The following is a 25,877-nucleotide window of genomic DNA, read 5'->3' on the forward strand; positions in this document are numbered from 1 at the left end:
ATGGGAAGCTATTCCCACTAATGTCCCCCGAAAATAATGAGATTCCATAAATAAATTACAAACTACACCTGTTGTCACAAGTAAATATGACCCTGCATATTCTGGGGAATGTCCCAAATATAAGCAGCACTTGGTACTTATGCACATCTCTTCTGATACTGTCCTGTAGTTCATGGTTTAGGGAAAGGGACATGTCAAACATTTTGGGCTCTCCAGTGGGTCTTCATCTCCTCCCCCTGTGCCTAGACTGTCTGAGTCCCAAATGGCACCACATCCCCTATATAGTGCACTACTTTTGACCAGTGGTGCACTATATAGGGAATAGGGTGCCATCTGGGACTCATTATATCCCATTGTGATCTAGGGGGAAAAGTAGACTACAACCAAGATAGATAGAAAGAGAAGGAAACCGTTTCCCCCTGAGTGAGTTTCTGTTTGTGTGTCACAGGCTTCTGTCATGTAAAAATGCTGTGGAGTCAGCCCGCCCTGTCTGAAACTAAGTAGGTCAATGCCAAAAAGAAGGCTCCCTCACTGCCATCAAAACAACTCCTCAATGATCGCTTATTACTCTTAGATGTAAAAGTAAGACTACACAGCAAATTGTCCAGTGTTACCTAGCGTTGATTTTTCAGTGTAACATTTCTAGTGTTGATTCAGGAGTTAAATTAACACTCAGTGGTGTTAAATAACCCCAGTGTTGGTGTTAATAACCAGAGTTGCTGAAATGGTTGTTCGAGTTTATTGCTTTAGGTAGTCTGATATTTTAGTCTTCCCAACCCTGGCAGTCATTCACAACGCAGGGGGGGAATCCCAATGGGAATGACACATCACAGCATAATGTGACTTGTAGGCCTGATGTGGCCTGTAAACCATGAGTTTCAGATCACTGTATTAGGGTAAAATGAGGTGCTCAAAATAAGGCCTTAGGAAACGTGTATTGTATTGTCTTAAAGGGATACTTCAGGATTTTGGCAATGAGGCCCTTTACGTTTTTTATGTCTCTGTGTCCAGTAAGAAGGAAGTTAGAGGTAGTTTCGCGAGCCACTAGCGTTAGCACAATGACTGGAAGTCTATGGGTATCTGCTAGCATTGCCAAAATCCTGAAGTATCCCTTTAAATTATTTTTATGTAATGATAACATATTCACTTAGGACAGGGATGGGCAACTGGTGGCCCATGGGCCGTCTGTGGCCCCCCTCTTTTAAAGGCCCTCGGATAAAAAAAAACTGGGGGGAGGGGGGACTCAGTCGGGGTCTCAACTTACTATTGCGAGGTAGAATAGTAGAATACACAAGGTGCCATTTAGACATGTGGTTGAGGATCAACAGTTTTTCTGTTGTTATGTCAGTCACTGATAGTCACTCAGTTAGCCCATGTCAGCTGACCATTTTAGATTGGTAAGTTAGTCTAGCGGCCATGTGATGAGGTGTGAATGACGGAGTCAGGCGCAGGAGGTAAAAACACCGAAATCCAGAGTTTATTCAGTGTACATGAATAAAGTGCAGTAAGCGTCAAAACGAAACTAGCACAAGGGAAAAATCCACCTTGGCTACATACAAGGAAAGAGTAGCTCAACCGAGCTACTCACTCTCACAATGAACAATCACTCACAAAGGACAAGGGGGCAGAGGGAACACTTATACACAGACTAATGAGGGAATGAGTACCAGGTGTGTGTGATTGACAAGACAAGACAAGACAAATGGAGTGATGATAAATGGAGCGGTAGTGGCTAGTAAGTCGGTGACGACGAACGCCGAAACCTGGCCGAGCAAGGAGGAGGGGCAGCCTCGGCTGGATTTGTGACAGGCCAGCTATCTAAACTTGTAGTAATCAAGGCCGCCCCCCCCCCCCCCCCCCCCCCCCCCCCCCCATTGATTTTGTAAGTCAGTCTCACTCAGATATCATATAAAAAACGGCAAACATTTCTCTCCACCCTACAGCGGAGGACAGAAACGGAGGGTGTCTCTAGGAGCAGCCTTACTTCAAAACCCCCAGTTATTGATTCTGGATGAACCCACAGTCGGGGTGGACCCTGTGCTGAGAGCCAAGTATGTATTGACCACACACACACACACACACATCCAACCAAAGCCAAACTGTGAAAACCCAACTATTGTACCCAACCTCATGCCTTCAAAGACCAGCCTCACACCTTTCTCTGAAGAGCCATGCCGCCTCCTGTTCACACCTTTCTCTGAAGAGCCATGCCGCCTCCTGTTCACACCTTTCTCTGAAGAGCCATGCCGCCTCCTGTTACCCTAAAACACAAGTAAACCTGCACTCCTGGGAACATATTCACAAAGTGTCTCAGAGTAGGAGTGCTGATCTAGGAGCAGAACCCCCCTCTTATTCTTTATGATTTAAAAGGCTAAACAGATCCCAGACCAGCACTCTGAGATGCTTTATGGATAAAGAAAACCCAACCAAAGCAGTGTTTCCCAGGTAATCCCAGGCAGGTCGTAAGGGTAAGACTGCATCCCAAATGCCACCCTATTCCCTATGTGGTGAACTACTTTTGACCGGGGCCCATAGGGTGACCTTTTGGGACACCGACTAAGACATTGTTATGGTGGTAATCAAATCGTATCTGCACAAAGTTAGTTTATTCTTTGTGTGATGCTGAAAGGTGGTTCACTGAACCGCACTCATGTGATGAGTAACCTTGCATGAGACCTCAAGACCTGCGTTAGCTTCCCAAGCTAATGCCTAGGCTTTAGCTCAATGGGATATGCAGTCTTGTGGTACGCAGATGATCACATTTGCACACTCTCTCTCTGTATCTCTTCTGCTCGAGGTACAGTACGACATTGTCCCAAACAGCACCCCATTTCTTGTATAGTGCAATACTTTTGACCAGAGCCCTGGTTAAAAAAGTGCACTTTATAGGGAATAGGATGCCATTTGGGACTCCCAATAGATGTTGCCCTTAAACTGAGTTGTGTCATGTCCCTGTAGGATCTGGCAGCATCTAGTAGATATTGTGAAAACTGGAAAAGTGTCGGTCGTCATCACCACTCACTACATAGAGGAGGCCAGGCAAGCCAATGTGGTAAGACACACACACTCTATATATATATATATATATAGACAACTACCTACTGACAGACAACGACCTGCTGACAGACAACGACCTGCTGACAGACAACGACCTGCTGACAGACAACGACCTGCTGACAGACAACGACCTGCTGACAGACAACGACCTGCTGACAGACAACTACCTACTGACAGACAACTACCTACTGACAGACAACTACCTACTGACAACTACCTACTGATAGACATGCCATATGTTTTCATATCTGCTTAGAGGTTCATTTGAGCAAACATTGGTTGTCTCTATACTGTCTCTATACTCTATAACAGTCTCTATACTGTCTCTATACTCTATAACAGTCTCTATACTGGATCTATACTCTATAACAGTCTCTATACTGTCTCTATACTCTACAACAGTCTCTATACTGGATCTGGAATCAAATGTTTAATGTTTGGTGACAGTATAGAATGTCACCTTTTATTTGAGTGTATTTTAATACATATCTGTTTTACCGTAGAGAAATGAAAGCACTTTATGTATCTAGTCCCCCCATTTAAAGAAGTTCCTTGCACACAATGACTACATCAAGCTTGTGACTGTACAAACTTTTTGGATGCATTTTAAGTTTGTTTTGGTTTCGTTTCGGATTACTATCACGTTTCAGGAGAAGACCCAGATGCAGACAGTGTCGAAGTAACAAAAGTTTATTACAAAAACAGGGAGCACGCAAACGACAGGTCAAGGTCAGAGGTCAAGGTCATCCAGATCAGAGTCCAAAAGGTACAGAACGGCAGGCAGGAGACAACGGGCTGTGAGACATGGGTTTGGTCCTAGACACATGTAAAGTGGGATGTATACGGAGGGTACGGGGAAACAGAAGACGAACAGCAGAGGGGCTAATGATCTTGGAGATGAGGAAAGGGCCGATAAACCGGGGGGAAAATTTGCGGGACTCCACCTGGAGGGGCAGATCTCGGGTGGACAGCCATACCTTCTACCCGAGATGATACCGGGGAGCCGAGGTCCGGTGGTGGTCCGCTTTTTGTCGATACCTGGAGGTGGTCTTGAGAAGAGCCGACTGGGCTGTCCTCCAGGTACGACGACAGCGGCGGACAAACATCTGGACCGAGGGTATGCCGACCTCTTCCTCTTGCTCTGGGAAGAGTGGGGGCTGATAACCAAGGGAACACTCAAAGGGTGAAAGACCCGTGGCAGAGCAGGGAAGGGTGTTGTGGGCGTATTCGACCCACACTAGTTGCTGGCTCCAGGTGGTGGGGTTGGCGGAGACCAGGCAGCGCAGAGTCGTCTCCAGGTCTTGGTTAGCTCGTTCCGACTGGCCGTTGGACTGAGGGTGGAAACTGGAGGATAGGCTGGCCGACGACCCAATGAGTGTGCAGAACACCTTCTAGAACCGGGACGAGAACTGAGGACGCCGGTCGGAGACCATGTCCACTGGGAGTCCATGGATCTGGAAGACGTGCTGCACCATGAGCTGGGCCGTCTCTTTGGCGGAGTGGGCGGCTTTGGAAAACCAGTCCATAACTGTCAGGATGGTAGTATTGCCATCAGACGGGGGAAGACCCGTGACAAAGTCCAGGGATATGTGAGACCAGGGACGGTGAGGAACAGGCAGAGGTTGGAGGAGACCAGCCGGAGCTTGCAGAGGAGTCTTGTTCTGCGCACAGATCATGCAGGCGGCGAGGAACGCGGAGACGTCAGGAACCATGGTAGACCACCAAAAGCGTTGTCACACAAAGGCCAGGGTCCGACGGGAGCACGGGTGGCAGGCCAGCCTGGAGGGGTGGGCCCACTCCAGGACTGAGGAGTGGACAGCGTCAGGAACAAACATCCGGTTATCTGCCCCCCCCCCCCCCCTCTATTCCCTCTATGCCGTCACCAAGCACGAGGTGGGAAGGATGGTCTCAGATTCCGGGGGTGTAGCCGCGGGGCTATAGCGGCGTGACAGCGCATCTGGCTTGACATTCTTGGATCCCGGTCGGGATGAGAGGGAGAAGTTGAACCGGGTGAAAAGCAGGGCCCACCTAGCTTGCCTGGAATTGAGACGCTTGGCGGTGTGGAGATATTGCAAGTTCAATGAACAGATGCTCCGCCCCCTCCAGCCAGTTCCTCCACTCTTCCAACGCCATCTTCACCGCGAGAAGCTCACGATTCTCCACATCGTAATTCCTCGCCGTGGTGTTGATGCGATGGGAGAAGAAGGCGCAGGTTGTAATTTGAGGTCCAGGGCCGAACGCTGGGACAGGACCACCCCCAACTCCGACATCCGAAGCATCGGCCTCCACCATGAACTGGCGGGACGGCCGTCAGGATGAACCAAGATGGGAGCAGTGGTGAAACGGTGTTTGAGGTCCCGGAACGCCCGGTCAGCAGCTGGGGACCATGTGAACGGAACCTTGGGAGAGGTGAGTGCAGACAAGGGGGAGGCCAGGGTGCTGTAACCTCGGATAAAGCGGAGATAAAAGTTGGCGAACCCCAGGAAACGTTGCAGCTGGACTCTGGATGTAGGCTGGGGCCAATCCACTACCGCTCTCACCTTCCCAGGATCCACTTCCTGCTGCGATGATGTAGCCCAGGAAGGGGATGGTGGAGCGATGGAATTCTAATTTCTCTGCTTTCACAAAAAGCTGGTGCTCCAGGAGGCGTTGGAGGACCTGTCGGACATGGAGCACGTGTTCTTGTGGTCCTCTGTAGCTCAGCTGGTAGAGCACGGCGCTTGTAACGCCAAGGTAGTGGGTTCAATCCCCGGGACCACCCATACACAAAAATGTATGCACGCATGACTGTAAGTCGCTTTGGATAAAAGCGTCTGCTAAATGGCATATTATTATTATTATTATTATTATTATTATTCTTGGGCGGAGCGGGAGAAGACAAGGATGTCGTCGAGGTAGACAAAGACGAACCGATTCAACATGTCACGGAGAACATCATTAACCAGGGCCTGGAATAGAGCTGGAGCATTGAAGAAACCTGCGCCGGCGGGGAAGGCAGATGGACGGATGAACCCGGCAGCTAGGGAGTCCTCAATGTAGGTCTCCATAGCCTTGGTCTCCGGACCCGACAGCAAGTACAGTCGTCCCCGGGGCGGAGTGGTGCCTGGGAGAAGATAGATTCCGCAGTCGGAGGGTCGGTGCAGCAGAAGCGAAGTGGCCCGGGCATTACTGAACACCTCCCGGAGGTCCTGGTACTCTGCGGGAATGGCAGAGAGGTCTGAGGCAACTCGCTCCTACCGGTGAGCCTGGTCTTTTAGTGGACAGGTGGATACAAAATGACCAGTCGTCCCGCAATACAGACAACTCTTCGTGTGAAGCCTGTATTGCCGTTCGGCTGGAGACAGCCTAGCTCTGCCTAGTTGCATCGGCTCGGGAAGAGGTGAATCGACAGACTTCGGGGACTTCCGGGATGCCTCGGAGGCGAGGTGGAATCCTTCCTCTCCTTCCTTCGTTCCCGTAGTCGCCCATCGATCCGAAAGGTCAAGGCGATGAGCGAGTCGAGATCAGTCGGTAGTTCCCGGGCTGCAAGCTCGTCCTTTACTTCCTCCAATACTCTGTGCAGGAACATGTCGAACAGCGCTTCTGGGTTCCAGGCACACTCAGCTGCCAACATGCGGAAATCCACTGCATAGTCTGCCACACTGCGGGATTGTTGCCGAAGCTGGAGTAACTTCCGGGCAACCTCACTCCCGGACAATGGAGCATCGAAAACCTTCTTTACCTCCTGCATGAACTCCTCCAGACTGAAGCATACGGCCGACTGTTGTTCCCACACTGGCGTAGCACAGGCGAGAGCCCTCCCGGACATCAGCGTGATGAGGTACGCCATCTTAGAGCGGTCCGAGGGGAAGGAGGAGGGCTGCAGCTCGATGTTGAGCGAACACTGAGCGAGAAATGCCCGACAAGTTCCTGACTCTCCAGCGAAGCGTTCTGGGGGAGGTAAGCGGGGTTCTCGGGAAACCGGGGTGGCCGGGGAGGCCACACTGCTAATAGCTGGGTTACTGAGGGGCTGGGAGGTTATCGTCGTGGTAGGCTGCCTAACAGACAACCCGCGGAATTGCTCCAGCAATGTGTTAAATGCCCTTCCATGAGACCACGAAGCAACTCCTTTTGCCTTCCAATGATGGCTCCTTGGGAGGAGATGGCGTTGCGGAGCTGGTCCGAGTCTGCCTTTGTCAGTCATGGCCAGTTCGTACTATCATGTTTCAGGAGAATACCCAGATGCAGACAGTGTCAAAGTAACAAAGGTTTATTACAAAAACAGGGGGCAGGCAAACGACAGGTCAAGGGCAGGCAGAGGTCAGTAACCCAGATCAGAGTCCAAAAGGTACAGAATGGCAGGCAAGCTCAGGGTCAGGGCAGGCAGAATGGTCAAAACTAGAAAACAGGAACTTGAGAAAGACAGGAGCAAGGGGAAAAACGCTGGTAGGCTTGACGAAACAAAACGAACTGGCAACAGACAAACAGAGAATACAGATGGGGAAGATGGGCAACACCTGGATGGGGGTGGAGACAATCACAAAGACAGGTGAAACAGATCAGGGTGTGACAATTACATTTTGACCAATAGGAAAGTTGACATGATGACTGGTAATGAGCCAAGCCTTCATATTTATACCATGAGCCAGAGACCTTACCTGTCACAATAAACCTGTCCTCACCTGTCAAACTAAAACCAGTCCTACCAGTACAAATATTTTATGACTAAGGCTATCTCTTAATTCATCTTTCCTTGATTCCTCACATTCTCTCTCCTCGCCTCCTTCCTCAAAACTCCATTTGGAATGACCCTGCTGTTTTCTATCTCTCCAGGTGGGTCTGATGAGGAATGGCCGACTGTTGGCCGAGGGGGAACCAGAAACCTTGATGAAACAGAACAGTGCTGCAGTGAGTAGCTAACAACATTGTATACTATTTACTTTTACGAAGATTCTGTACATTTCTCACTTTATTCAGACAGTTGGAAACAGAGGGGTGAGACAGGGGGACAGGCAAGCGGGAGTACAGGAGGAAGGGTGGAAGCGGGGATTGAACGGCGGTATATATTAGAGTATATTATATGTGACTGATGCCAGGAGTGTCACCACTAGACAACCGGCTCTGCAGGCAGTAGCCCTACATTGACCCTATTGCTTCCCCTACCATCCACCCACCCACTGCAGACTCTGGAGAAAGCTTTCCTACAGCTGTGTGAGATGTCTGACTGTTGACTGCTTTCCCAGTAGGCAAAATTATATTGAAAAGACGTCTAAAAAAACGTATTTTCCAGACGTTAAAGCTTTGTTCATTTTAGGTTCTGAATGAAAGGTGAAAATACATATTTTCCGGACTTTTAAAATACGTATTTTCCGGACGCTGAAAAGTCTTATTTTCCGGAAGTGGAATTCGGGTTCATTTTCGGTTCTAAATTAAAGTTGAAAATATGTATTTCCGGATGTTGAAAATACGTATTATCCGGACGTTGAAAATATGTATTTTCCGGACAGTTCTGAATGAGTTGAAGAAACGTAATTTTGGTCATTGATTTAAACTGCACATACTGTACATTCTCAATTAAGTTAGCATTATACCAGAATAATACTTTTGTTATCCATTTAATGTAAGAAAGAGGAGCCAACTGAAGATGGCAACATAGAATATTTCTTATTGCTCCAATCTGTCATGGTCACTTATGTTAGCTTTTTCAAAAGCTTTAAAACTGGCAGCAATGACATTTCAAAGTAGTCCAACAAATGGAATAAAGCAACAGACCACTTCGACTACAATAACATTCTCAGTAACGGTTACATAAATGTTTTTTTTCTTGCTATGACTTTGATATGTTGTTGTTTATCTACCATAGTTGAATGCACTGACTGTAAGTCACCCTGGATAAGAGCGTCTGCTGAATGACCAAAATGTTCATGTTAATGTTAATTATTCTAATGCACTCCGCCCCAAAAGAAGTACACATTTGGTTGGTCCGGACCAGACAAATCATAGACGTCTAGGCTATGTTTCAAAAGTTTGAACAGCACAGTACAGTATGGCACAGTTCAGTACAGTAGAGCACAGTACAGTACGGTACGGAGTACAGTAGTCTAATTCAGTACAGTAGAGTACAGTACAGTTTAATTCAGTAGAGTAGAGCACAGTACAGTTTAATTCAGTACAGTAGAGTACAGTACAGTTTAATTCAGTAGAGTACAGTAGTTTAATTCAGTACAGTAGAGTACAGTACAGTACGGTATGGAGTACAGTAGTTTAATTCAGTACAGTAGAGTACAGTACAGTACGGTATGGAGTACAGTAGTTTAATTCAGTACATTAGAGTACAGTACAGTTTAATTCAGTAGAGTACAGTAGTTTAATTCAGTACAGTAGAGCACAGTACAGTACAGTATGGAGTACAGTAGTTTAATTCAGTACAGTAGAGTACAGTACAGTTTAATTCAGTAGAGTACAGTAGTTTAATTCAATACAGTAGAGTACAGTACAGTTTAATTCAGTAGAGTACAGTAGTTTAATTCAGTACAGTAGAGTACAGTACAGTTTAATTCAGTAGAGTACAGTAGTTTAATTCAGTACAGTAGAGTACAGTACAGTTTAATTCAGTAGAGTACAGTAGTTTAATTCAGTACAGTAGAGTACAGTACAGTTTAATTCAGTAGAGTACAGTAGTTTAATTCAGTACAGTAGAGTACAGTACAGTTTAATTCAGTAGAGTACAGTTTAATTCAGTACAGTAGAGAACAGTCTAATTCAGGAGAGTAGAGTACAGTACAGTTTAATTCAGTACAGTAGAGTACAGTACAGTTTAATTCAGTAGAGTACAGTAGTTTCATTCAGAAGAGTACAGTAGTTTCATTCAGTAGAGTACAGTAGTTTCATTCAGTACAGTAGAGTACAGTAGAGTTTAATTCAGTACAGTAGAGTACAGTTTAATTCAGTAGAGTACAGTAGTTTAATTCAGTACAGTAGAGTACAGTACAGTTTAATTCAGTACAGTACAGTACTGTGCTCTACTGTACTAAACGACTTTTCTTTCATGTACTGTACTCTGCTGTGTAAAATGTACTGTACTCTGTTGTGCTATACTGTACTGTAAAGTACTGTACTCTGCTGTGCTCTACTGTACTGTAAAGTACTTTACTCTGCTGTGCTTAACTGTACTGCGCTATCCAAACTAGTAAAACATAGATGTCTATGATTGGTTCAGATTTGGTCCGGTCCAAACCTGTCCAAAAATGAATGTCCGTGGACGTTGAAATCAAGGCCGGTCTGGACAGCACAAAAAAAGACGACTTAGTTGGTTCTGTGTTGACCACTTACAGTGAGGGGGAAAAAGTATTTGATCCCCTGCTGATTTTGTACGTTTGCCCACTGACAAAGACATGATCAGTCTATAATTTTAATGGTAGGTTTATTTCAACAGTGAGATACAGAATAACAACAACAAAATCCAGAAAAACGCATGTCAAAAATGTTATAAATTGATTTGCATTTTAATGAGGGAAATAAGTATTTGACCCCTCTGCAAAACATGACTTAGTACTTGGTGGCAAAACCCTTGTTGGCAATCACAGAGGTCAGACGTTTCTTGTAGTTGGCCACCATGATGCACACATCTCAGGAGGGATTTTGTTCCACTCCTCTTTGCAGATCTTCTCCAAGTCATTAAGGTTTCGAGGCTGACGTTTGGCAACTCGAACCTTCAGCTCCCTCCACAGATTTTCTGGCTAGGCCACTCCAGGGCCTTAATGTGCTTCTTCTTGAGCCACTCCTTTGTTGCCTTGGCCGTGTGTTTTGGGTCATTGTCATGCTGGAATACCCATCCACAACCCATTTTCAATGCCCTGGCTAAGGGAAGGAGGTTTTCACCCAAGATTTGACGGTACATGGCCCCGTCCATCGTCCCCTTGATGCGGTGAAGTTGTCCTGTCCCCTTAGCAGAAAAACACCCCCAAAGCATAATGTTTCCACCTCCATGTTTGACGGTGGGGATGGTGTTCTTGGGGTCATAGGCAGCATTCCTCCTCCTCCAAACACGGCGAGTTGAGTTGATGCCAAAGAGCTTGATTTTGGTCTGATCTGACCACAACACTTTCACCCAGTTCTCCTCTGAATCATTCAGATGTTCATTGGCAAACTTCAGACGGCCCTGTGTATGTGCTTTCTTGGTCAGGGGGACCTTGCGGGCGCTGCAGGATTTCAGTCCTTCACGGCATAGTGTGTTACCAATTGTTTTCTTGGTGACTATGGTCCCAGCTGCCTTGAGATCATTGACAAGATCCTTCCGTGTAGTTCTGGGCTGATTCCTCACCGTTCTCATGATCATTGCAACTCCACGAGGTGAGATCTTGCATGGAGCCCCAGGCCGAGGGAGATTGACAGTTCTTTTGTGTTTCTTCCATTTGCGAATAATCGCACCAACTGTTGTCACCTTCTCACCAAGCTGCTTGGCGATGGTCTTGTAGCCCATTCCAGCCTTGTGTAGGTCTACAATCTTGTCCCTGACATCCTTGGAGAGCTCTTTGGTCTTGGCCATGGTGGAGAGTTTGGAATCTGATTGATTGATTGCTTCTGTGGACAGGTGTCTTTTAAACAGGTAACAAGCTGAGATTAAGAGCTCTCCCTTTAAGAGTGTGCTCCTAATCTCAGCTCGTTACCTGTATAAAAGACACCTGGGAGCCAGAAATCTTTCTGATTGAGCGGGGGTCAAATACTTATTTCCCTCATTAAAATGCAAATCAATTTATAACATTTTTTACATGTGTTTTTCTGGATTTTTGTTGTTGTTATTCTGTCTCTCACTGTTCAAATAAACCTACCATTAAAATTATAGACTGATCATTTCTTTGTCAGTGGGCAAATGTACAAAATCAGCAGGGGATCAAATACTTTTTTCCCTCACTGTATCATATCAACCCTTGACTGTGTTATAAGTGTGTGTTGTTCAACTGACTGTGTTGTCTATCTCCCCTGCTGCCCCATCCACCCACTGCAGACCCTGGAGAAAGCCTTCCTGCAGCTGTGTGAGACCTCAGACCAGGTGAGCTCCAAACACTGCACCTACCCTCAGGGCGGGGTTCTAGAGAGCAGCCAATCACTCGAGGGCGGCCCGGAAGAGAGTCTGCCAATCCTGGGTGTCGGGCCGGGACCAGTAGAAGAGCTGCCCAAATACTCAGGTAAATGTAGGATTGCAATATTCCGGAAACTTTCTCGATAATTCCTAGGTTTTCCGGAAATCCCAGTTGGAGGATTTCAGGATTCCTGGTTGGAGGATTCCCTCCTAGCTTACTCTCTTCTGATTACGGAAATCATGATGACATTGGATAATTTGACTTTTCTCTGGAAACTGATACCATAACTACAGTGTTTCAGCTATTGTCTTTGATTTCCTAAGATATTTGATACTGTGTGTGTGTGTGTGTGTGTGTGTGTGTTGGGTTTTACTATCCTTGTCAGGACCAGAAGTCCTCACAAGGATAGTAAAACAAGGAACATTTGGACAAGTGGAGACATTTCGTCAGTAAAAAGGCTATTTTAGGGGTTAGGTTTAGGGTTACAATTAGGGTTAGGGTTAGAACTAGGGTTAGCGGTTAGGAGTTAGGGTTGGGTTAGGGGTTAGGGGTTTTGGGTTCAGGTAAGGGTTAGGTTAAGGGTTAGGGTTAGGGAAAATAGGATTTTGAATGGGAATCAATTGTTTGTTCCCCACAAGGATAGTAAAACAAACGTGTGTGTGTGTGTGTGTGTGTGTGTGTGTGTGTGTGTGTGTGTAGCGGACTGGAAGGTACGAGTCAGGCATGTGATGCCAAAGTGGAGGAACATCGCAGCTCTGATTATCAAGACCACGGTGAGGATGAAGAGGATGCCCGGGTGAGGAGGATGATGAGGATGAGGATTCATTAAAGGATTAGAATGAGCTGGAGGAAGGCAGACAGGATGATGATGAGGATGATGATCCCGGAATCTTCCAACCACAATTTCTGGAATACCTGGGAATTCTGGGAAAAGTTGGCAGAATTTTGCAAACCTAGTCTGATTGCATTGTATCTGTCCAGGTCCCTGTTTTTCCAGTTCCTGCTGCCAGTCATGCAGATCTCTCTGATGTGTCTGTGTATCGGAGGAGACCCCAAAGGAATACAGGTGGCTGTGGTCAACAATGAGACCTCCTCCAGCTCCTTCAGCCAATCCCTGCTCTCCTTCCTGGACAACTCAAGCGTGCAACAGGTACTGGACCAATCGGTTGTTAGTTAGTCAGAGAGACTTTGCTCCGGGGTGAAGTTTCCCCAAGGTAAAAATCTAGGATCAGCTTCCCCTCTCCCAATACTAATTAAAACCAAAAAAAATCTATGTTGTGTGTTTAGTTATTACAGTACGGTGAAACAGTTTGAGTAGATGGCATATGGCACAGGGTCTTCTATCTACCACACTGGAGTCCTGGTCAGATGTAGTGCACTAGATGGACCCAATAGGGTGTAATTTAAGACCTAGCCATAGTCACTGAGGGTGTCCCCTGTCCCTCCCTGCCCTAGGTGAACCTGTCCCATAGTCACTGAGGGAGTCCCCTGTCCCTCCCTGCCCTAGGTGAACCTGTCCCATAGTCACTGAGGGTGTCCCCTGTCCCTCCCTGCCCTAGTTAAACCTGTCCCATAGTCACTGAGGGTGTCCCCTGTCCCTCCCTGCCCTAGGTGAACCTGTCCCATAGTCACTGAGGGTGTCCACTGTCCCTCCCTGCCCTAGGTGAACCTGTCCCATAGTCACTGAGGGTGTCCCCTGTCCCTCCCTGCCCTAGGTGAACCTGTCCCACGCCGAGGCTTTTGCAGGGGCCTATAACGGAGAGTACTGGGGCGTCATCGGGTTTGGAAAGAATTTCACCAGCTACCTGACCAAGAGGTGAGCCCTACCTCTGGACCTGTCTCTTGTCTTGTCTCATCTTCTCCCCTTGTTCTTCTGTTCTGTTCTCCTCTCTTCTGTTCTCCTCTCTTCTGTTCTCTTCTGTTCTGTTCTCTTCAGTTCTGTTCTAATTTGTTCTCTTGTTCTCCTCTCCTCTTACCTCTTCTATCTCTTCTCTTAAATCACTGTCCATGACGTGTGATGCTGTTGAACCTTAAGGCCACCAGTGTCTAGATTCTTCCCTAGAGCTTAATGGGAACCTGTGCACCTTCCAGCTGCCAATGTGACAAAGCATTCCACTGTCTTGCACACACACACGGACACACACACGGACACACGGACACACACACACACGGACACACACACAGTGATGTAAACAAGGCATCTAACATGTGATGATGACTATCTGTGGTGAGGAAGGGTACAGTAATATATCTTCAGGAGCCAATCACAGCACTACAGTCACCAGTATGTCTGTCTGTGTCAGTGTGTATCTGCATGCATGCCTCTACACGTGTGTGTGCGCGCGTGCACGTGTGTGTGCGCGCGTGCACGTGTGTGTCTTACATCAGCCGTGAAGTGGAAAGTCTGGTCTTGCCTGTCGATCAGGGTCACACACACCTAGCTAGCTTACTGCATGCACACACACACACACACACACACACACACACAGTCTTGTACAACTAACCTTGTGGGGACACACAATTCAGTCCCATTCAAAATCCTATTTTTCCCTAACCCCTTACACTAAACCTAACCCTAACCCTAACCTTAACCCGAAAACCTAACCTTAACCCTAAACCTTACCCAAGCTTCTAACCTTGAAACTAACCCCAGCTCCTAACCCTAACCCTAAACCTAATTCTAACCCTAACACTAATTCTAACCTTAACCCTAAACCCCCTAGAAATAGCATTTGACCTTGTCGGGACTAACAAAATGTCCCCAGTTGGACAAATGTTTGTTTGTTTACTATTCTTGTGGGGACTTCTGGTCCCCCACAAGTATAGTTAAACACATCCACACACACACACACACACACACACACACACACACACACACACACACACACACACACACACACACACACACACACACACAGTGTTCTGTATCATGTCTCTGTGGTGTGTGTTGTATTGTACAGGATCCTTACTGGATCATGTCTCTGTTCTGTGGTGTGTGTTGTATTGTGCAGGATGATCCAGCGCCAGGTCTCTAAGGAGGTAGTGGATGGAGGGTCGGCGCACGTCTGGCTGGACCTGACCAGTAAGCTCTCACTCCGCAGTCTGCATTAAAGGACTATTGGCATGTAAAAGTGTTCCAGAATGTACCTTCAAATAGAGTAGAATACAATACTGATAGAATAGAATAGAATACTGATAGAATAGAATAGAATAGAATGCTGATAGAATAGAATAGAACACTGTTAGAATAGAATACAATAGAATGCTGATAGAATAGAACACGGTTAGAATAGAATAGAACACTGTTAGAATAGAATAGAACACTGTTAGAATAGAATAGAACAATGTTAGAATAGAATAGAACACTGTTAGAATAGAATAGAACACTGTTAGAATAGAATAGAATGCTGATAGAATAGAATAGAATAGAACACTGTTAGAATAGAATAGAATGCTGATAGAATAGAATAGAACACTGTTAGAATAGAATAGAATGCTGATAGAATAGAATAGAATAGAACACTGTTAGAATATAATAGAATAGAACACTGATAGAATAGAATAGAATAGAATGCTGATAGAATAGAATAGAACACTGTTAGAATAGAATATAATAGAATGCTGATAGAATAGAACACTGTTAGAATAGAATAGAACACTGTTAGAATAGAATGCTGATAGAATAGAATAGAACACTGTTAGAATAGAATAGAACACTGTTAGAATAGAATAGAACACTGTTAGAATATAATAGAATGCTGATAGAATAGAATAGAATAGAACACTGTTAGAATAGAATAGAATGCTGATAGAATAGAATAGAACACTGTTAGAATAGAATAGAATGCTGATAGAATAGAATAGAATAGAGCACTGTTAGAATATAATAGAATAGAATGCTGATAGAATAGAATAGAATAGAATAGAACACTGTTAGAATAGAATGCTGATAGAATAGAATAGAATAGAACAATGTTAGAATAGAATGCTGATAGAATAGAATAGAATAGAACACTGTTAGAATAGAATAGAATAGAATGCTGATAGAATAGAACACTGTTAGAATAGAATAGAATAGAATGCTGATAGAATAGAATAGATAGTTTGGCTGTGAAATTGACCACTAGGTGGTAGTGTAACTGTTTTACAATACTGTGTGGGTCTTCTGAATGATGGCTCATCTCCCAAATGATGGAAATGGCTTTTGAATGCTTTTCAGAGTAGATGATTGATTGGTTTTATTCCATATACTGTAAATGTTCAAATCAATTAAATGGATCAAACATTTTTCAAGTGATGATAGTTAGACTTATGGTGACATTGTTTTAACCTTTTAATGTATTTTCTACAGATCGACAAATCGCCTTAATGCTTCAGAAAAAAATTCACGATGCCTTTGAGGTACACCAGAGTTCCCTTTTCTTTATCTTGTTATTAGATGACAAATGATAATGTTTTAGATGAGTTATTTGACTTTGAGTGTTAGTGTTATTATTTCTATGGCTTCTGCCTCTCTGTTCCCTCCTCAGGGTTTCGTCCAGAATAAGATGGGTAGCAAGTCTTACCTGCTCTCTCTTCCTGTCAAGGTATGACAATCCCCTTAAAACCCTGCTGCGTCCCAAATGGTCCATAGGGCTGTGGTCAAAAGTAGTGTCCTATGTAGGATATAGGGTGCCATTTGGGATGCAGACCCTATGTTGATAGTATTTTGCCATCCACATCCACTAGCCTTGCTAGTTTCTGATATAGACAAGTTGTTGTCTTCCCAAGACCACAATGTAACCAGTATTGTTGAATGTATATGTTTTATCCATTCCTGATGAATACACAGATGTACTGTGCATAGGGAGAAAATATTTCACTCACTATTTCTGTGTCACATTTCTCATTTTTGAACACCTTTTGCTCACTATTTCTCTTTGTCACGTTTCTCTTTCCAGTTTGAGGAGCCCATCTATGGCAGCCTGAACTCAGACTTCACCACGTTTGTGACACCAGGAGCCGTTCTGAGGTAGAGATTCAGTCCACGTCTGAACCTAGTCAGCATTACTGAGACAAAGATAATAACCTGTTAAGATAATGTATGTCATGGTTTCCCTCCTCTCTCTCTCTCTCTCTTTCTTTTTTCTTTCTTTCTCATTCTCTCTCTCCCTCTCTCTCTCTCCTGTCTGTCTCTCTCTTTCTCTCTCTCTCTCTCTCTCTCTCTCTCTCTCTCTCTCTCTCTCTCTCTCTCTCTCTCTCTCTCTCTCCTGTCTCTCTCTCTTTCTCTCTCTCTTTCTCTCTCTGTCTCTCTCTGCTGTCTCTCTCTCTCTACTCCTCATAACTTCCTAATTTTTCCTCTCAATATATTCTCTTTTCGCCCTTCTCTCCCCCTCCCTTCTCTCTCCCTCCTCCCTTCTGCTCTCTCTCCCCTCCCTTCTTCTCTCTCTCCCCTCCCTTCTTCTCTCGCTCTCCCCTCCCTTCTTCTCTCTCTCCCCTCCCTTCTTCTCTCGCTCTCTCCTCCCTTCTCTCTCTCTCTCTCTCCCCTCCCTTCTTCTCTCTCTCTCTCTCCCCTCCCTCCCTTCTTATCTCTCTCCCCCTCCCTCCCTTCTCTCTCTACACAGCATCACTTTCTACCTGGCAGTGGGCTTGACTGCTCTGTCCTTCGTGATCGAGAGGAAGGAGGGGCTAATGGAAAGGTGCTGGGTCTCAGGTAAGAGGTTAAAGTTCACACAGCGGGTAACAAAATGGCACCCTTTTCCCTATTTAGTGCACAAATTCTGACCAGGCCGAAGCGTCCCAAATGGCCTACTTTACACCAGGGTTGAGGCGTCACAAATAGCACCCTATAGAGGGCTTGCAAGTACTAGACATACTACAGTACTTGACTAGACATCAGGAGAGATAATAATAAGGTATTTGAGGTAGATATGTACATGAAGGCAGGTGACTAGACATCAGGATAGATAATAATAAGGTATTTGAGGTAGATATGTACATGAAGGCAGGTGACTAGACATCAGGATAGATAATAATAAGGTATTTGAGGTAGATATGTACATGAAGGCAGGTGACTAGACATCAGGATAGATAATAATAAGGTATTTGAGGTAGATATGTACATGAAGGCAGGTGACTAGACATCAGGATAGATAATAATAAGGTATTTGAGGTAGATATGTACATGAAGGCAGGTGACTAGACATCAGGATATATAATAATAAGGTATTTGAGGTAGATACAGTGGGGAGATTTGATACACTGCCGATTTTGCAGGTTTTCCTACTTACAAAGCATGTAGAGGTCTGTATCTAAAAGACGGAATCTAAAACAAAAATCCAGAAAATCACATTGTATGATTTTTAAGTAATGAATTTGCATTTTATTGCATGACATAAGTATTTGATCACCTACCAACCAGTAAGAATTCCGGCTCTCACAGACCTGTTAGTTTTTCTTTAAGAAGCCCTCCTGTTCTCCACTCATTACCTGTATTAACTGCACCTGTTTGAACTCGTTACCTTTATAAAAGACACCTGTCCACACACTCAATCAAACAGACACCAACCTCTCCATAATGGCCAAGACCAGAGAGCTGTGTAAGGACATCAGGGATAAAATTGTAGACCTGCACAAGGCTGGGATGGGCTACAGGACAATAGGCAAGCAGCTTGATGAGAAGGCAACAACTGTTGGTGCAATTATTAGAAAATGGAAGAAGTTCAAGATGACGGTCAATCATCCTCGGTCTGGGGCTCCATGCAAGATCTCACCTCGTGGGGCATCAATGATCATGAGGAAGGTGAGGGATCAGCCCAGAACTACACGGCAGGACCTGGTCAATGACCTGAAGAGAGCTGGGACCACAGTCTCAAAGAAAACCATTAGTAACACACTACGCCGTCATGGATTAAAATCCTGCAGCGCACGCAAGGTCCCCCAGCTCAAGCCAGCGCATGTCCAGGCCCGTCTGAAGTTTGCCAATGACCATCTGGATGATCCAGAGGAGGAATGGGAGAAGGTCATGTGGTCTGATGAGACAAAAATATAGCTTTTTGGTCTAAACTCCACTCGCCGTGTTTGGAGGAAGAAGAAGGATGAGTACAACCCCAAGAACACCATCCCAACTGTGAAGCATGGAGGTGGAAACATCATTCTTTGGGGATGCTTTTCTGCAAAGGGGACAGGACGACTGCACCGTATTGAGGGGAGGATGGATGGGGCCATGTATCGCGAGATCTTGGCCAACAACCTCCTTCCCTCAGTAAGAGCATTGAAGATGGGTCGTGGCTGGGTCTTCCAGCATGACAACGACCCGAAACACACAGCCAGGGCAACTAAGGAGTGGCTCCGTAAGAAGCATCTCAAGGTCCTGGAGTGGCCTAGCCAGTCTCCAGAAATGAACCCAATATAAAATCTTTGAAGGGAGCTGAAAGTCTGTATTGCCCAGCGACAGCCCCGAAACCTGAAGGATCTAGAGAAGGTCTGTATGGAGGAGTGGGCCAAAATCCCTGCTGTAGTGTGTGCAAACCTGGTCAAGACCTACAGGAAACGTATGATCTCTGTAATTGCAAACAAAGGTTTCTGTACCAAATATTAAGTTCTGCTTTTATGATGTATCAAATACTTATGTCTTGCAATAAAATGCAAATTAATTACTTAAAAATCATACAATGTGATTTTCTGGATTTTTGTTTTAGATTCCGTCTCTCACAGTTGAAGTGTACCTATGATAAAAATTACAGACCTCTATATGCTTTGTAAGTAGGAAAACCTGCAAAATCGGCAGTGGATCAAATACTTGTTCTCCCCACTGTATGTACATGAAGGCAGGGGACTAGACATCAGGATATATAATAATAAGAGTAAAACCAGAGCAGCAGCAGCAAATGAGTGTGTGTTTGTGTGTTTGTTTGTCTGTGTGTTTGTGTCGGTATGTGTTGTGTGTTGTGTGTTGTGTGCGTATGTAGTGTATGGGGGTTTTGTGTGGGAGTGTCAATGTAGTGTGTGTGAGTGAGTGTGTATATATACAGTATAGTCTAGTGAGTGTGTATATATACAGTATAGTCTAGTGAGTGTATATATACAGTATAGTCTAGTGAGTGTGTATATATACAGTATAGTCTAGTGAGTGTGTATATACAGTATAGTCTAGTGAGTGTGTATATATACAGTATAGTCTAGTGAGTGTGTATATACAGTATAGTCTAGTGAGTGTATATATACAGTATAGTCTAGTGAGTGTGTTTATATACAGTATAGTCTAGTGAGTGTATATATACAGTATAGTCTAGTGGGTGTATATATACAGTATAGTCTAGTGAGTGTGTATATACAGTATAGTCTAGTGAGTGTATATATACAGTATAGTCTAGTGAGTGTGTATATATACAGTATAGTCTAGTGAGTGTGTGTATATATACAGTATAGTCTAGTGAGTGTGTATATATACAGTATAGTCTAGTGAGTGTGTGTATATACAGTATAGTCTAGTGAGTGTGTATATATACAGTATAGTCTAGTGAGTGTGTATATATACAGTATAGTCTAGTGGGTGTATATATACAGTATAGTCTAGTGAGTGTGTATATACAGTATAGTCTAGTGAGTGTATATATACAGTATAGTCTAGTGAGTGTGTATATATACAGTATAGTCTAGTGAGTGTGTATATATACAGTATAGTCTAGTGAGTGTGTATATATACACTATAGTCTAGTGAGTGTGTATATATACAGTATAGTCTAGTGAGTGTGTATATACAGTATAGTCTAGTGAGTGTATATATACAGTATAGTCTAGTGAGTGTGTATATATACAGTATAGTCTAGTGAGTGTGTATATACAGTATAGTCTAGTGAGTGTATATATACAGTATAGTCTAGTGAGTGTATATATAAAGTATAGTCTAGTGAGTGTGTATATAAAGTATAGTCTAGTGAGTGTGTATATATACAGTATAGTCTAGTGAGTGTATATATACAGTATAGTCTAGTGAGTGTATATATACAGTATAGTCTAGTGAGTGTGTGTATATACAGTATAGTCTAGTGAGTGTGTATATACAGTATAGTCTAGTCAGTGTATATATATACAGTATAGTCTAGTGAGTGTGTGTATATATACAGTATAGTCTAGTGAGTGTATATATACAGTATAGTCTAGTGAGTGTGTATATATACAGTATAGTCTAGTGAGTGTGTATATACAGTATAGTCTAGTGAGTGTATATATACAGTATAGTCTAGTGAGTGTGTATATACAGTATAGTCTAGTGAGTGTGTGTATATATACAGTATAGTCTAGTGAGTGTGTGTATATACAGTATAGTCTAGTGAGTGTGTATATATACAGTATAGTCTAGTGAGTGTGTATATACAGTATAGTCTAGTGAGTGTATATATACAGTATAGTCTAGTGAGTGTGTTTATATACAGTATAGTCTAGTGAGTGTATATATACAGTATAGTCTAGTCAGTGTATATAAACAGTATAGTCTAGTGAGTGTATATATACAGTATAGTCTAGTGAGTGTGTTTATATACAGTATAGTCTAGTGAGTGTATATATATACAGTATAGTCTAGTGAGTGTGTTTATATACAGTATAGTCTAGTGAGTGTATATATACAGTATAGTCTAGTGAGTGTGTTTATATACAGTATAGTCTAGTGAGTGTATATATACAGTATAGTCTAGTCAGTGTATATAAACAGTATAGTCTAGTGAGTGTATATATACAGTATAGTCTAGTGAGTGTATATATACAGTATAGTCTAGTGAGTGTGTATATAAACAGTATAGTCTAGTGAGTGTATATATACAGTATAGTCTAGTGAGTATGTATATATATACAGTATAGTCTAGTGAGTGTGTATATACAGTATAGTCTAGTGAGTGTGTATATATACAGTATAGTCTAGTGAGTGTGTATATACAGTATAGTCTAGTGAGTGTATATATACAGTATAGTCTAGTGAGTGTATATATATACAGTATAGTCTAGTGAGTGTATATATACAGTATAGTCTAGTGAGTGTGTATATATACAGTATAGTCTAGTGAGTGTATATATACAGTATAGTCTAGTGAGTGTGTATATATACAGTATAGTCTAGTCAGTGTATATAAACAGTATAGTCTAGTGAGTGTATATATACAGTATAGTCTAGTGAGTGTATATATACAGTATAGTCTAGTGAGTATGTATATACAGTATAGTCTAGTGAGTGTATATATACAGTATAGTCTAGTGAGTGTGTATATACAGTATAGTCTAGTGAGTGTATATATATACAGTATAGTCTAGTGAGTGTGTATATACAGTATAGTCTAGTGAGTGTGTGTATATATACAGTATAGTCTAATGAGTGTGTATATACAGTATAGTCTAGTGAGTGTGTATATATATACAGTATAGTCTAGTGTGTGTATATATACAGTATAGTCTAATGAGTGTGTATATATACAGTATAGTCTAGTGAGTGTATATATACAGTATAGTCTAGTGAGTGTATATATATACAGTATAGTCTAGTGAGTGTATATATACAGTATAGTCTAGTGAGTGTATATATATACAGTATAGTCTAGTGAGTGTATATATATACAGTATAGTCTAGTGAGTGTGTATATACAGTATAGTCTAGTGAGTGTGTATATATACAGTATAGTCTAGTGAGTGTATATATACAGTATAGTCTAGTGAGTGTATATATACAGTATAGTCTAGTGAGTGTGTATATATACAGTATAGTCTAGTGAGTGTGTATATATATATATACAGTATAGTCTAGTGAGTGTATATAAACAGTATAGTCTAGTGAGTGTGTATATATATATACAGTATAGTCTAGTGAGTGTGTATATATATATATACAGTATAGTCTAGTGAGTGTATATATACAGTATAGTCTAGTGAGTGTGTTTATATACAGTATAGTCTAGTGAGTGTATATATACAGTATAGTCTAGTGAGTGTGTATATACAGTATAGTCTAGTGAGTGTGTATATGTACCTCAGCTGGTAGAGCACGGCGCTTGTAACGCCAAGGTAGTGGGTTCGATCCCCGGGACCACCCATACACAAAAGAATTTATGCACGCATGACTGTAAGTCGCTTTGGATAAAAGCGTCTGCTAAATGGCATATTATATTATTATATTATTATATTAAAGTCTAGTGAGTGTATATATACAGTATAGTCTAGTGAGTGTATATATACAGTATAGTCTAGTGAGTGTATATATACAGTATAGTCTAGTGAGTGTATATATACAGTATAGTCTAGTGAGTGTGTATATATACAGTATAGTCTAGTGAGTGTATATATACAGTATAGTCTAGTGAGTGTATATATACAGTATAGTCTAATGAGTGTGTATATAAACAGTATAGTCTAGTGAGTGTATATATACAGTATAGTCTAGTGAGTGTATATATACAGTATAGTCTAGTGAGTGTATATATACAGTATAGTCTAGTGTGTATATATACAGTATAGTCTAGTGAGTGTGTATATATACAGTATAGTCTAGTGAGTGTATATATACAGTATAGTCTAGTGAGTGTATATATACAGTATAGTCTAGTGAGTGTGTATATATACAGTATAGTCTAGTGTGTGTATATATACAGTATAGTCTAGTGAGTGTATATATATACAGTATAGTCTAGTGAGTGTATATATACAGTATAGTCTAGTGTGTATATATACAGTATAGTCTAGTGAGTGTATATATACAGTATAGTCTAGTGTGTATATATACAGTATAGTCTAGTGAGTGTGTATATATACAGTATAGTCTAGTGAGTGTATATATACAGTATAGTCTAGTGAGTGTATATATACAGTATAGTCTAGTGAGTGTGTATATATACAGTATAGTCTAGTGTGTATATATACAGTATAGTCTAGTGAGTGTATATATATACAGTATAGTCTAGTGAGTGTATATATACAGTATAGTCTAGTGTGTATATATACAGTATAGTCTAGTGAGTGTATATATACAGTATAGTCTAGTGTGTATATATACAGTATAGTCTAGTGAGTGTGTATATATACAGTATAGTCTAGTGAGTGTATATATACAGTATAGTCTAGTGAGTGTATATATACAGTATAGTCTAGTGAGTGTGTATATACAGTATAGTCTAGTGAGTGTGTATATACAGTATAGTCTAGTGAGTGTGTATATATACAGTATAGTCTAGTGAGTGTATATATACAGTATAGTCTAGTGAGTGTGTATATACAGTATAGTCTAGTGAGTGTATATATACAGTATAGTCTAGTGAGTGTGTATATACAGTATAGTCTAGTGAGTGTATATATATATATACAGTATAGTCTAGTGAGTGTATATATATACAGTATAGTCTAGTGAGTGTGTATATATACAGTATAGTCTAGTGAGTGTATATATACAGTATAGTCTAGTGAGTGTATATATACAGTATAGTCTAGTGAGTGTGTATATACAGTATAGTCTAGTGAGTGTGTATATATACAGTATAGTCTAGTGAGTGTATATATACAGTATAGTCTAGTGAGTGTGTATATACAGTATAGTCTAGTGAGTGTGGATATACAGTATAGTCTAGTGAGTGTATATATACAGTATAGTCTAGTGAGTGTGTATATATACAGTATAGTCTAGTGAGTGTGTATATACAGTATAGTCTAGTGAGTGTGTATATACAGTATAGTCTAGTGAGTGTGTATATACAGTATAGTCTAGTGAGTGTGTATATATACAGTATAGTCTAGTGAGTGTGTATATATACAGTATAGTCTAGTGAGTGTATATATATACAGTATAGTCTAGTGAGTGTATATATATACAGTATAGTCTAGTGAGTGTGTATATATACAGTATAGTCTAGTGAGTGTATATATATACAGTATAGTCTAGTGAGTGTATATATACAGTATAGTCTAGTGAGTGTGTATATATACAGTATAGTCTAGTGAGTGTATATATACAGTATAGTCTAGTGAGTGTATATATACAGTATAGTCTAGTGAGTGTATATATACAGTATAGTCTAGTGAGTGTGTATATATACAGTATAGTCTAGTGAGTGTGTATATAAAGTATAGTCTAGTGAGTGTGTATATAAAGTATAGTCTAGTGAGTGTGTATATATACAGTATAGTCTAGTGAGTGTGTATATATACAGTATAGTCTAGTGAGTGTATATATACAGTATAGTCTAGTGAGTGTGTATATATACAGTATAGTCTAGTGTGTGTATATATACAGTATAGTCTAGTGAGTGTATATATACAGTATAGTCTAGTGAGTGTGTTTATATACAGTATAGTCTAGTGAGTGTATATATACAGTATAGTCTAGTGAGTGTGTATATATACAGTATAGTCTAGTGAGTGTGTATATATACAGTATAGTCTAGTGAGTGTGTATATATACAGTATAGTCTAGTGAGTGTATATATACAGTATAGTCTAGTGAGTGTGTATATATACAGTATAGTCTAGTGTGTGTATATATACAGTATAGTCTAGTGAGTGTATATATACAGTATAGTCTAGTGAGTGTGTTTATATACAGTATAGTCTAGTGAGTGTATATATACAGTATAGTCTAGTGAGTGTGTATATACAGTATAGTCTAGTGAGTGTGTATATACAGTATAGTCTAGTGAGTGTGTATATACAGTATAGTCTAGTGAGTGTGTATATACAGTATAGTCTAGTGAGTGTATATATACAGTATAGTCTAGTGAGTGTGTATATAAAGTATAGTCTAGTGAG

General features: G+C 42.1%; 1 pseudogene across 1 annotated transcript in view; it reads left to right on the forward strand.

Annotated features, from left to right (window-relative positions):
* The window catches only part of LOC311118520 (ABC transporter G family member 23-like), a 55,430-nt pseudogene that overhangs the window by 19,792 nt on the left and 9,761 nt on the right, over positions 1–25,877 (forward strand). The window contains exons 5-16 of the transcript in view: positions 1,944–2,051; positions 2,959–3,052; positions 7,870–7,944; positions 12,044–12,224; positions 12,819–12,915; positions 13,101–13,269; positions 13,835–13,935; positions 15,131–15,201; positions 16,471–16,520; positions 16,649–16,705; positions 17,060–17,130; positions 17,723–17,811. The product of the transcript in view is annotated as an ABC transporter G family member 23-like (transcript). The remainder of the gene's footprint in view (positions 1–1,943; positions 2,052–2,958; positions 3,053–7,869; positions 7,945–12,043; positions 12,225–12,818; positions 12,916–13,100; positions 13,270–13,834; positions 13,936–15,130; positions 15,202–16,470; positions 16,521–16,648; positions 16,706–17,059; positions 17,131–17,722; positions 17,812–25,877) is intronic.

This window comes from Coregonus lavaretus (assembly GCF_964263955.1).
Source record: "Coregonus lavaretus genome assembly, contig: HAP1_SCAFFOLD_231, whole genome shotgun sequence".
NCBI classification, from domain to species: domain Eukaryota; kingdom Metazoa; phylum Chordata; class Actinopteri; order Salmoniformes; family Salmonidae; genus Coregonus; species Coregonus lavaretus.